Below are 13,460 nucleotides of genomic sequence, written 5' to 3'. Positions count from 1 at the left end.
TATATAATAAGATAAATTCATCTGATGCTATAAAAATAAAAGGGGAAAAATAACCGAAAGGTGCTATGTACATATATCGATTCCCTACTGTGAATGTAATCATTACGTACTGCAAACATGTACTAATAAAAATAAAAATAAATATTTTAGCTGTATCTCCACACAGCAAGTCTATTACACAAGAACCATGGCTAAAGAACACCAATAAAACATCCTTAACATTATAATTCAACTGAATGTAACACCAAATAGGAAGTTTCCAGCATAATTTTCTAATTGCATTCCCATTATTAGTCTGAATTTACCAGTTGTACCTGCTATTCCATTTGCTATTGGCACTTCCTTTACATTGGAACTATTTCTCCCCTCATTTACTCTTCAGTATATTGTTTATTTACATATTTAGTGTTGCTAGGAATGGAATCAAGGCCCTTGTACATAGTAGGCAAGTCCTCGCCTGCTAAGCTACACTCCCACATGTCTTCAGCACATTTTAGTGGAACAAAAAGTAAAGAGAGCAGTGCATTAAACCCAGAAACACAAAGTTAAAAACCAGATGTTGGGGGGTGGGATTTTTATATCTTTCTCTGAGGGGAAAAAGGTGTTTTAATTTGTAAGTTTCTGTTCCCAGCCATGATCGTTTATTCAAACAGCTTTTGTCTTTCTGCTGTGTACACAGTTTCTTGACTAGCAAGCCAACTCTGGAGGCCCAACCTGACTTACCACGGGCCACAGCCCTGTGCATCCATCTCACTCTCCATGCCCCACATACTTTGAAGAGTTGGTTTTAAATGTAAAGCCTGCACTTCCAGAGACCCTCGTATGCCTGCCCCCTTGCATTAAGAAGTCTTAGCCATGCCCAAATAGATAACCAGAACCAAAGTGAGACGCACGTGTCACACAGTGAGGTATGTATTTATTCATCAGATCTCATATTTGCCAGTCACTTCACATGTAACCTTTCTCATCATCGATTTCTTCGTCTATGAAATGGGATTAAAGTCACCTGTTTGACAAGATTGTGGTTAAAATTAAAACCATAAATGGAAGTTGCCTCATGAACATTCTTTATGTAGTAGGCATTCAATAGAAGGAGGTCCACAGTAGTGATTTGAATATTGGTGAACTAGAGAAAGGAATGGTCAGAAGATACAGAGATTCTTCCCTCCGTGTATTTTAGGTACCTTTGACCAAAAACACCTACGGTGGACCTGACAGTAGCTCTCAGCACACCCATTCCCACTTTTCTTCAACTTATTCAGCACATCTGGAGGAATCAACTGTCCACAGATGAACCCCCTCAGTTATGAGAAGCACTTCGATTCTACAAATGATTTTGTTTTGGCCAAGAAAAACAAAGTTGGAGACTATGAATCCTACTATAAATAAAGCAATGACTATCATTAGGGCCATATTATATCCACGTCTCTGTTCCATCTCCAGAACTTGGCAAAAATAAGCTATAACAGGTGCTCCAAGTCTTTCTTGTGAAGAAATACCAACTGGGGAGAAGATCCTTCTTTCTGGGAAGATCCTTCCGTTAAAAAAGGACCTCAGTCTTTGGAATCAGTTTGGCCTCAATTTCATTCTACCACTTAGTAAATCTCAACTTAGTCCAGAGTTACTGACTTGTTCTCTACCAGTATAATACACTGACTTGTTATTTAACAAAGTTACTTACAAGCAGTATGCCTTCATTACTCAATTACTTATTTTCTCTTGCCCTCCATGTCTTCATCTATAAAATGAAGTTGCCTTTGCCTTGGGCTTGCTGTAAGGGTGTGTGTGCGTGTGTGCATGTGTGTGTGTGTATGTATATATATATATAATTATATGCATATACATATATTTGTGGTTAAATTATATATACATATATATATGTGTGTGCACTATATTGCCACTGGAATGATAACTATTATTTTCTTGTCTCTATTCACTATCATAATTTAACTTCTCTCTCATTTTAGAGCATTCATTTTGCTCTTCTAAATTTCCATTAGAAGAATAAGCACAACACCTCACAAATCTGTGAGGCAGAACCTTTGCTACTGCAGCTCTCCTGGGAAGAGTCTCAGTATCATAGACTCCCCACAGGGCTGGAAATCAGTGATACTGACATTACAAGCATTCTCCCATGATATGCTACCAGCAAGAAAAATGTGCAAGAAATGTACCATAGCCAAAAAGAAACACATGGATCACTAGCCTATCCCACTAACTCAATACAACATTCACCATTTCAATGAAAAACATCAATGTAGGCATTAAATGTATAATGTCATTTGTATACTTCAACAGTTTATTAAGGCTACCCATTTTCCTTGGCTCCTTATCCAGAATCAAATAATATTTTGTTCTTTATCTCAGAATAAGGCTAATTTCTCTAAAATTAAGTATCATCTGAACGGTGAACAGATACAGTGATTCTCTCTCTCTCTCTCTCTCTCTCTATATATATATATATATATATATGTGTGTGTGTGTGTGGGTGTGTGTGTGTGTGTGTGTGTGTATACAGATAGATAGATTTCACATTAAGATGGATATTTCCTAAATAATTTTTTTCCATGCTGGAGATGTCCCCTTCAAAGTGATTGGATTTCAAATACGTACATGTTAAAGACGAGATGAATGTACTGAATTCACATTGGCTCATAGTGATATTAATAATGAAAACTTCTTATACAGTAAATAAAATATTGTGTCTTACTTGCATTTTTATTCACTAAATTAAATACAGAAATCAGGTCATAAGCACCATCATCTCCATTTTAGTGACAGGGAAATGAAGCAAAGACAGGTCAAGCGACTCTCCTCAAAGTCAGATAGCTGGAATCGGAAACTTTCCTCTCCTATATTATACTGCCTCACAAAGACCACAGGGAAAAAAGTAATAATAATTCATCTAAACCCTGCCGCCATGGCACTGCAAAGCCAGCTAAAAAGTAATATAATGCCAGAGATTCCACTAACAGTCAAGGAATGTTTACTGAGCACATCCCCTTGCCTGGTACTGCTTGTTTACCATTTATTTCTGGTAAAATTTGCATTAAAGTCTATCTGTGCTCAGTAGACTGAGTGCTGTGCAGTCTCACACAATGGAACACCTGTGTCACTGCATCCTTCACTGACTTCCCTTGCCGTGTACTCTTGTTTGTTTCTAAACTACGCTGAGCCCCATCTACCTATGCAACATTCCTGGTAGTGTGTGAGCTCTAGATCAGACATGCCTAGGTGATCCTTTGAATGGTTATAAGATTGAGTAGTGTTGGGATGAAACTTAATTAACAGAAAATCACATGTAATACCGAGAAAATCAATGAATGCTTTTAGTGGTGGAAACTGCACTCTTATACTGCCAAAGGCTAAGCATTCTTTCCGTTAGAGCCGGTCTGTTAACCTGTTCACAGCATTCTGATCAGGCCTGGAGAACCATTGCTTCCTGACCAAAGATTACTTCTTTCATATGAATAGAAATTGAAATTCAGAGATCCACAGGCTCCATCCCACCCCGCTGAAATTTCTGATCTCGGAAGTCTTACAAGCCTTAAGGTAAGGAGGTCTTCGTATTGACTACATTCTTTTTGACATAGCTGCATGGCTCCTGATGGTTCTTCCACCCATTTAATCAGCCAATAATTATTGAGAAACTGCCAGGCCTGCTGCTGGTGCTGGTGGTGACTACGTTTGGGGAGTTAACACGTATGAGGAGATATAGTCATTATAAAATATGAACAACTACACAAGAAGTTGTTTTCAGTTATTCCAGAAGACACAAAAAAATCCTATCTTTGTTACTGTTGTATTATTTGCCTCATAGATTATTTTTAAATCCTCTACTCTCCTCCAGTGTTCCATATTTTCTCTTCCTAGAGCTGTTGTGAATTTTCCATTTGCCCTCAAACCCATCACATCTCCATCCCTACAGTGCCTTATGCTTCAGGATGTTGTACAGGGTACACTGGGAGGCCCCCTTGGGCTTGGCTTCCTGTTGTGCTCAGTCAAAGGGTAGCACTGTCCAGAGATTTTTCAAAAAGAAGAAAAATAGAATGAGATGGGGGCATTTACTCACCGTATCACTTCCACTGACATCACTGTGGGATCGCTGCAACCCTCAAGTGAGGACCAAGTTCCCATCAAGCGAGGCTCTCCGTAGAGCTTTCTCCCTCCTCCTTCCTGCCCCTCCTCCCTTCTTAGGCACTGGTTACCATACAGGCCCCTAGGCCTTGCAATTGTCCTTGGGTTTTTAGCAAATCTCCCCGTGTCTTTGAAACCTTTATCAAACTCTCTTCAAATTGCCAGCGTTGGGTGTGCCATCTGTTTCTCACAAGGACCCTGTCTAATAGATTTGCTTTAGATTTCTCCTTCATTATGTCTTTTTCCTGTGCAATGAATTATTTTTTGACATATCATGAAGTGTTTTAGCCCAGTCCATTCAATAAAGACTGACTGAGCATCCACCATATGCTTCACAGTTCAAAACGCCAAGAGTAGAAATATGACTGAAACACAGGATGTGCCCTGAAGAAAGCTGATTTCATAATAGAAACAGATACATAAATAAAAGGCCCCTAAATTTTATTATTTAAACTACAACAATTTGTTAAAAGAGATTACTCTTAATAACTATACCAAGATAATCAGCATAAACTGTATGTCTTAAATTCATTCTATGTATGTACAGGTCAGTGTATTTTACTATAATACACTTGGAGTGAGTGTAAATAGGACAGGTGAGCAAATGTGGTGCACCTCACTCACCTTGAAGATGCACTGAGAGAAGGCTTCTCTAAGGAATCTTAAATATGATCCCCCAAAGCCTCATATCTCCACAGTACCCTATGGCATTATCATCTCCTTTGCTAGACTCATCTTGAACAAAAAAGAAATTTACTCTTTGACTTCAGAAACAAATGCTTTTAAAGTATATAAGTCCATATACACACAATAGCAAACATTTGTGGGCCCACAAATTAATATGTGCTAGCATTATAGCCTCTTGCATTTTCTTATTCCACTGAATGACGTATCATCGGAGCCAAGTTCTTTGCCTTTGTTATCATTTCATCATTGCTACAATGATATCATTTAAACAAAGAGCTCATTGACCGTGTGAAATAGAAAGAAAAGGGCTAAAGGTGTAGGGAAAGTGGGAAGGGTAGGGGAAAGGTAATAAGGGAAAAGAAAAAAACAGGATAAAATGAAAAAATGGAAATAAAGTGTTTGTAAATGGGGAGGGGAGAGGAGGAAGGTGTGAAGGGAGGGCAGGGACAAGAGGAAAAAATGAGAACCAAGACCTGTCATGTAAAGGTACAAGATTCCGATGATGAATGTAACTGTACTGTATCCCTAAAATGTACCAATAAACTCAATGACGAAAAAATAACAAAGAGTTCAACTGCCCAAAGGAAGGCAAAATGACAATAGCAGGTAATACCTGGTAAGCAAAGCAGGAGAAACACCCATTCAGGCATGTAATAATTTCCCATCTCAGATACATTGAGTGCAACCTATGTACCAGGAACTGGAGATATAAAAATACTAGGAAAGTGCCTACCCTCTGGAATATTAGGAATAATATTATGAATTATATAATAGAATAATTATTACAAATAAATACAGTACAGAAATAAATGGAACTTCCAGAGACTGAAGACTATATCAAAAATTATTTATGGACATATGGACACTAATTTTGCTTTCTTCTCACTGCTTCCTTTAAGCTAAAGCAAGTCCCTTGAAACTCAAGTACATGGACTGTCAGAGGAGGTTTTGTCCAATAAACTGCTGGCATTCACCGCATACTTTACTGCTATAGGCTTAATTACTACATTAGAAATAATGGTGGTGCACGCCTGTAATCCCAGCACTTGGGAGGCTGAGGCAGGAGGGTCACTGTGAGTTTGAGATAAGCCTGGGCTACATAGTGAGTTCCAGGTCAGTCTCAAATACATAGTGAGACCCTGTTTCGAAAAAAAAAAAAGAAAAAGAAAAGAAATAATTCAAATTCCCAGATACTGCAAGACTCTAGCATAAGCAGTACTACCAACAGTTCTCACCTTGGGGACTTATTATCTTACTGGCCTGCAAGCATGTTCTAGATGAGTTCCAGTGTCCTGGCATCGATACGGAGGAGAAGGGATTTTGCTTCAATTATTTTTGGATACAGATGCTACTTTCTAGTATCTTCAAACAATAGCTCACTTAGAAGAGAATAGATCTGGGAAGGTAACCCAATACCTCATGAATTAATTAGTAAAGGGCAATGTTAGTTTACTGGGTGAGAAAAATCTTAACTGTTAGCTTGGTCACCCTTGGCTAATTCTCGAAGGTGGTCATTCTCCCTTCCTCTCAAGAAAATCATTAAGCTCTACCATCTTTTTTCACCTGTTTGAAAGCTTTCAACCCACTCCAGGGTGCAGTAATTTGACATAAAATCTCAGCACTGCACAAGCAAAGATTTGGCTACACTTTCAGATAGAGAGCTTCTGTTGCCCAGGCTATCTTCAGGATTAAATGTTGTATACTAACCAACTTATATAACTAGATAGATGTGTTCTCCATCATAAAATGAGAGTAGCGGCTCATTATGCACATAATCCCACCAGACCAGTAAACCAACCAGGAACTAGGAAGTTATGAAGCTTCTGCCCTTCAGATTAACATATCTAGACACAAACTCTGAGGCAGGCAATATCTGCAACTTAGAGCTCCAGTTTGATTTAACCTCAGTTCTTTTTATAAAAGAAAATCCTTTTTTTTTTTTTCTGACAAGTGACATCCATGGCTATCTGGATAACTAAGATATCTTACTGACAGTTACAGAGCAGCCTATGTGAGAGGAGCAGTGGAGGGACTGACAGAATGGAATTGCTGCAATCTTTGCTGACACAGGAAATTGCAGAAAGGGTGCCCTTGGCTTCGAGAAGTTACAATTAATCTGCACACCTCAGGGATGGAGGGGCTGAGAGGTATTTGCAGCTATTGCAAAAGCAACAACAATTGGAAAAAGAAAAAAATAATTGACTGCCTCCTTGCTCCCCCTTTGGCTCCCTCTTTAATTTTGTACTTCCCAAGCAAAAATGTTATTCTTAATATTGAGAGATTTAGCCTCTGGGAGTGATTTAATGTTTTATGGTGTTATGAAAATATCAACATTGAATCATCATGAATTTGAAATAAATAAGATCAGCCTAAACCCATTCTGTCTTGGCGTCCAGCATTCTCATCAACCAAAAAGTTTGATGATATCACTTGTATTTTTCCACATACAAAAGTAGATTTCAAAATACATGATACAAAAGTAAATCAGTCATAGTTGTTTTTTTTTATGAGTTTAGTATTCTTTTTTTTACTTTTTATTGAGGTTATTGGTACAAACTAGGTATACAATACAATTACATTCATCATTGGGATTCTGTACCTTTACATAATAGGTCTTGATTCTCATTTTTCCCCTTGTCCCTGCCCTCCCTTCACCCCTCCTCCCCTCCCCCTTTACAAACACTTTATTTCCATTTTTTTTCAGTTTCTCATATTTTTTTTCCTCTCCTTTATTACCTTTCCCCCACCCTTCCCACTTTCCCTACACCTTTAGCCCTTTACTTCCTATTTCACATTATTAATTATCTCATTAGGATCCTGTGTACTATTATAGTTTTTCATACCAAAGAAACTATTCAGTATTTCAGTTAAAGAAATCTCTGTATGAACATTAAAAATAGGGAATCCTAGAATAAAACTAAAAAGGAAAGTAAAAGAGAAAAGGCAATGATGTAACATTAAAATAATCCTTAATTCTGGAGATGAAAATGGTCCCTGAACATATTTAAGTTGCTTCTCGCTCTTATAGTCTTATTCTTTTTTTCATTATTTAGAGAATACTTTATTAGTTTCTGTAATCAAACCCACGTAGATATGACCTTACATATTTAGTACGATGTGTTACCCCTGTACACATGGAAAAGAAATAAAATATAAAAATAAAAATAAAAAAACATTTCTAGACCACTATGGTTGTCCATTTCTGTACAATGCCAACTCAACACAGTAAATTGGGATGACTTTTTCCAAAGTTGGCAGCACCGTTAAAAAGTTTCTCAAAATTCAATTTATATATATGTGTGTATATATATATATATATATTTATATAAAAAGACTAATAATAGTATGCATGTTGTTTTTTTTTTAAGGCTGTGGTCATCTCACAAATCGAGGCATTTGTGTGTTATTAAACTGGAAATATTCTCTGAAAATTCAGTTAGTATAGCATGATGGTAAGGGGAACTTCTTCACATGGCAAAGTTATCACCTAAACATCTACAGCAGACTGAATAGTAACCTGGTAGAGTTGTTCTCTTTTAAGTCAGTAAGAAGACAAGAGGCTTGCTGTTGTGCTTTAGCAAATTTAAATGGGAAGCCCTAGGTAATGCAGAAAGATGCAAGGAGACAGAGGGAAAGAGTGAGCAAAGGAGAAACAATGGGAGAAGAAGGGAAGAGAAAGAGGGGGAGAGAGAGGGAGAGGAAGGAGAAAGGGAAGGGAAGAAGAAAAGAAGGAAGGATGGGAAGAAAGGGAGAAGAACGGAGGGAGGACGAGGACTAGGGAAAAAACAGCATTTTTTTTTTCAAATAGTGTTATTTTCTAACACAAAAAAATTCTGTAGACTCTACATACCAAAATTCAGATACAAAAAGGTTCATGCTTTCTTTCTGCTGAACCTAAATAAAATAAAAATAAGTCAACTATATTTCTATATATAAACCACAATTTTAAAATCTAATTTTGTAGAGATGCTATTCAAATTATTTTTGGAAATCAACTTAGAAATAAATCTAGCAAAAGATAGACTAGAATTTTATTGAAAATAACAAGACAAAACTACTGGAGGATTTAAAACTTAAGTATTAATGGATGGTAGCACTCAATATCTTAAAGATGTCACGTACTACCAAATTAATCTATAAATTAAATGCGATTCCAGTCAAAAATCTACCAGTGTTTTTCACGTAACGTGACATGCTGCTACTGAAATTTATGTGCAAGCAACCAGCCAATTATAATGAAGACAGTTTTGAGGAAAAGACCACAAAAGTAACTCACTGCATCACATAAAGATATTACACAGGAAGAGCAGTTAAGAAATTAGAGTATTTGCCAACCGCAGAAAATTAGAACAATGAAATAAAAAAACAACAAAAAATCCTTGCTTATATGGAGACAGACTATATATTATAATCGAGGTGACGCTACAGATCAAGGCAGTGAATAAACTATTAAATGATACTAAAATGGGATTCAGTAGACATTAACAATAAAGTTTTTCGTTCCTTCCAGACACATAGAAGCTCACAATTCTACTCCGCCTTCCAGTAGTCGGGCCATGTGACAAGTTACAGCCAATAACCACGGCAGGAATAAGAACAGCAGGGGAGAGAGCAGGTTGTACTCTCCTTTGCACGCTCGCACAGAAAAGTCCTGTGTTCAAAAAGGAAAGCTACAAAGCAGGAGTCAAATCCTTGTTGTGTTCAACCATCGAGTTTTTAGTTTGGTTTGGTTTTATTCTGTTGTGTTTTATTTTGTGACTGACCCCAGGGCTTTCACAGTGAGCTATCCTCAGCCTTCTTTTTTATTTTTTCTGTTAAGATAGGGTCTCACTAATTTGCCCAGACTGGTCTTAAACATGTAGTCCTCCTGCCTCAACCTCAGGAGCTGCTGGGCTTACAGGTATGCACCTCACTACCAAGCCATAGAAATTCAGTGCTTAGTTTGTTAGTACATTATAACAGTTTCTCCTGATAATACAATCATCCTATAGGAGAAAAGCTAGATTCCTACCTCAAACTACAGGCAGATTTCATTTTAGACATAAATATGAATATAAGAAAACAACTTTTAGAAGAAAATATATAAGGATAGTCTTACAGAGGATGACATAAGCACAACAAATCTATGCCTATAATCCTAGTATGTGGGAGGCAGAGACTGCAAGATTGCTATGAGCTCTAGACCAACTTGGGCTACACAGTGTGTTCAAGGCCAGCCTGAACTACCTAGGGAGACCCTATCTCAAGAAAAAAAAAAAGACACAACAAAACTCAAACATTAAGGAAAAAGAGTGATTTATCTGAGTGCATTTAATTTTCAAATTTCTCTACAACAAAAGACATTGTAAAAAGTAAATTTAAAAGTTAAAATTACAATTTGAAGGAAATAGTTACAAACCATATAATTAAAAATGATTCAAGTCTGGTATACATAGCAATCTAAACACTAATATGGCACACTGAATAAAGAGTGTAAGTATTTTTCTATTCTAATAAATAAAATATAAATATAAAATACATATAGTATTCTAAAATAAAGATATTAATACTGTAAATAGTTGAAGTACATACAAGTGGAAAACCACTGAAAAGCCAAGGTTCGAGGTTTGCCCTGTAATCCTTTCAGCCACTTAGCGCTGCTCAGTACTGGAGCACTGCAGACCAACGGCTCTTTTTTATCCTTTCTTTTCTCATTTCTCTTAAGAATTGTTTCTCCTAATAAGATTATAAACTCTCAAGGCAGGGGTTGCAGTCTTCAATCCACATGCTATTCTGCCTGCAGATGTTTCCGGCTTCCCAGGCTCAGTGCTTTTACAGAGATTTAATTTGAATGTCACTGAGAGAAGCCATGAAGTTTCACTATTCACAGAGGCCCCATCATTCTCTGCAGTCTTATAATCAGCCGAGACACTTGTCTGCTGCTTATCTGACCTAGGTATGTATTCCAGCTATGACTTCTGCCTGCAGGCAGTAACGAGCCTTCATTTTTTAAACGGACAAAGTCTCTTAGTGGTCAGACAACGAGCAACCCAGATAAATAAAATACAGTCCCTGCCTTCACTGGGACTCTCACAGTCTATCAAGACAGGCTTATAAGGGCCAGGATTTAGCTCAGTGGTTCCACCATCTGCCTCCCAAGTGCAAGCCCCCAAGTTCAATTCCTGGTTCGGGGAAGAAAAACAAACAAAAAAGACAGGCCTATAAACAAATTATAACACTACAAGTTAGCATACCTAATCCAAAAATCTGAAATCCAAAACACTACAAAATCTGAAGCACTTTGAGCATCGACATAATCCCCAAAGTGGAAAAACATCACACTGGGCAACATGGGTACTCACAGTCAAAACATAAATGCCTAAAAAATACTGCATACAATTACCTGAAGTCTACTCATACTATTATCTTCAGTCTGGACTTGGGTCTAAGATGTATATGAAACATAATATATTTAATTTAGTTTCCACCTCCAAAATATTTCATTGTTTATGAAAATATTTCAAAACAATGTCAATAACAAAATATGAAACAATTTTTGCTTCAAGCACTTTGGATAAAGGATACTCCACCTGAAGGAAAAGTAATAAGAGCTATGTACAAGGAAGCACCAACAGCTAAGAGAGAATAAAAGCCACATGCCTAAAATCCTACAGGCAAGAAGCAAGGGTCATAGAAAGGGTTATAGCCAGGTGAGGTGGCACACACCTATAATCCCAGCACTCAGGAGGCTGGGGCAGGATTGTTGTGAGTTCAAGGCTACCCTGGGCTACACTGTGAGACTCTATCTCAGAAATAAAATACTGTAAATAGAGGGTAGCTTATATTGTTTGGGCTCCATAACAAAATACTATATAATAAATGGTTTATGAACAACATTTACTTCGTCCAGAGGCTGGAAAGTCCAACATTAGAAGATCTAATGTCTACTAAGGCCTGATGCCTCATACACAGCTCCTTCTCAGTAACATAGAAGGGGCCAGCCAACTTCCTGTGGTATGTTGTGTGAAGGCACTAATCCCTCATCTTGAAGGCTCCCTCCTTGTGATCTCATCACCTCCCAAAGACGCCCACCTCCTAAAATCATCACCTTAGGGGTACATATTTTAGCATATTACTTAGAGAGGGGCATGACACAAACATTCTGACCAGTGCAGGAGGTGTTGGGAGATAAAACCAGCAGATAAATCCCAAAAGGTTTCTTCTAATTATAATTAAAACCAAGGCTCTATCACTAGTAAAATGGATGACACAGGACAAATTATTTAATCTTTTTGTTTCTCAGCATCCTCAAATATTAAGTATAGATAATTTCTTTCAGTGTTCTAATGAGAATTCAATATGAAAATACTTGCTTAAATTCTTAGTGTAAAACCCAACACATGAGAGGTGCTCTCAGGACACGTCTGATCAATCTTGAGCAGCTCCTCACTTTGATGGGCTTTCTACAAAGCTCCATGACAGTGTTTCTTCTTAGTGCTTGTGTGTATTTTCTACATTTTCAGTGATGAACATAGATGTTTCTATAGTAAAATTAAATAAATCTTTTAAAATAATGCATGACCTCCTTGTTTCCATTTTTTCCTTTTCTCATATGTTTTCTTTGTAAATAGGGGAGGGGGTGAAGGGAGGGCAAGTGTATGCAGAAAAAATGAAAACCAAGATTTGGCATGTAAAGGTATAAGATCCTAATGATAAATGTAATGGTACTGTATACTTTAAAGGTACCAATAAATTTAGAAGGTACCAATGGAAAAGAGAGAGAGAGAGAGAGTGACAGAGTGAGTGAAGATGTGTTACGTCCATGTACCAACTCCACGCAAGGAATGTAAACATTACTTACAGCAAACACATACTAGTAAAATACAGAAAAAGAAAAAAAATTTAAAAATAAAATAATGCATGACCTTTTTGATAGAAGTGGAACAACTTACTCTAAAATTTACATAGAAAATGGAAATAAAATATTTGTAAATGGGGATGGAGGAGGGGGTGAAGGGAGGGCAGGGACAAGGGGCAAAATGAGAACCAAGACCTGTTGTGTAAAGGTACAAGATCCCAATAGTGAATGTAACTGTACTGCATACCTAAAATGTACCAATAAACTCAATGAGGAAAAAAAGAAAGAAAGAAAATTTACATAGAAAGGCAAGGACCTTAATTAAAATTGTTTTAAATTTTTTAAGAAAAATAGGTTATTGGGAAAGTTGAAGGACTCACTTTACTTAATGCTAAAGCTTGCTGACGCTACAGTTACCCAGCCAGTGTGGTATTGGTGGAGACACAGGCTCACAGATCAATAGAATGGGGCAAAATAGAATGGGACAAATTGTTCCCTACAGATGTGTCAAATTGTTTAGTTCTAGTTTCAGTTTTAGTTTTAGCTCTAGTTTTAGTTTTAGTTTTGGTGGCTATCAGGGATTGAACTCAGGACCTTGCACTTGCAAGGCAGCTGAGCTAAATCCCAGGCCCCAAACAGATTTTTAACAAAGGTTCAAAAGCAACTCAGTGAAGGAAGCGTAACTTTATCAGGAGAATGTTGGCCATCATTAGGCCAAAAAGAAAGGAATCTGAACCCAAGCCTCACACATGATAGAAAATTAACTTAAAATCTATCACAGAATCAAATGTGCAGCAAA

At 37.3% G+C, this 13,460-nt stretch overlaps 1 long non-coding RNA gene across 2 annotated transcripts in view; it reads left to right on the top strand.

Moving 5' to 3' along the window:
* The window catches only part of LOC104847738, a 10,025-nt gene extending 523 nt beyond the window's left edge, over window positions 1-9,502 (top strand). Inside the window, exons 2-4 of one of the 2 annotated variants that reach the window (XR_776226.2) lie at window positions 680-908; window positions 3,475-3,552; window positions 9,335-9,502. This is a non-coding gene — a long non-coding RNA (uncharacterized LOC104847738). Of the gene's footprint in view, window positions 1-679; window positions 909-1,180; window positions 1,467-3,474; window positions 3,553-9,334 lie in introns of those variants that run through there. The other variant, XR_776227.2, reaches the window with a different exon arrangement.
* The last annotated feature ends 3,958 nt before the right edge of the window (window positions 9,503-13,460 follow it).

Source organism: Fukomys damarensis, unplaced genomic scaffold, assembly GCF_012274545.1.
Source record: "Fukomys damarensis isolate Sample0158 unplaced genomic scaffold, DMR_v1.0_HiC HiC_scaffold_20, whole genome shotgun sequence".
In the NCBI taxonomy this organism is placed as follows: domain Eukaryota; kingdom Metazoa; phylum Chordata; class Mammalia; order Rodentia; family Bathyergidae; genus Fukomys; species Fukomys damarensis.
The sequence above is the reverse complement of the archived record's forward strand: the minus strand, read 5'-3'. Positions and strand labels throughout refer to the sequence as shown.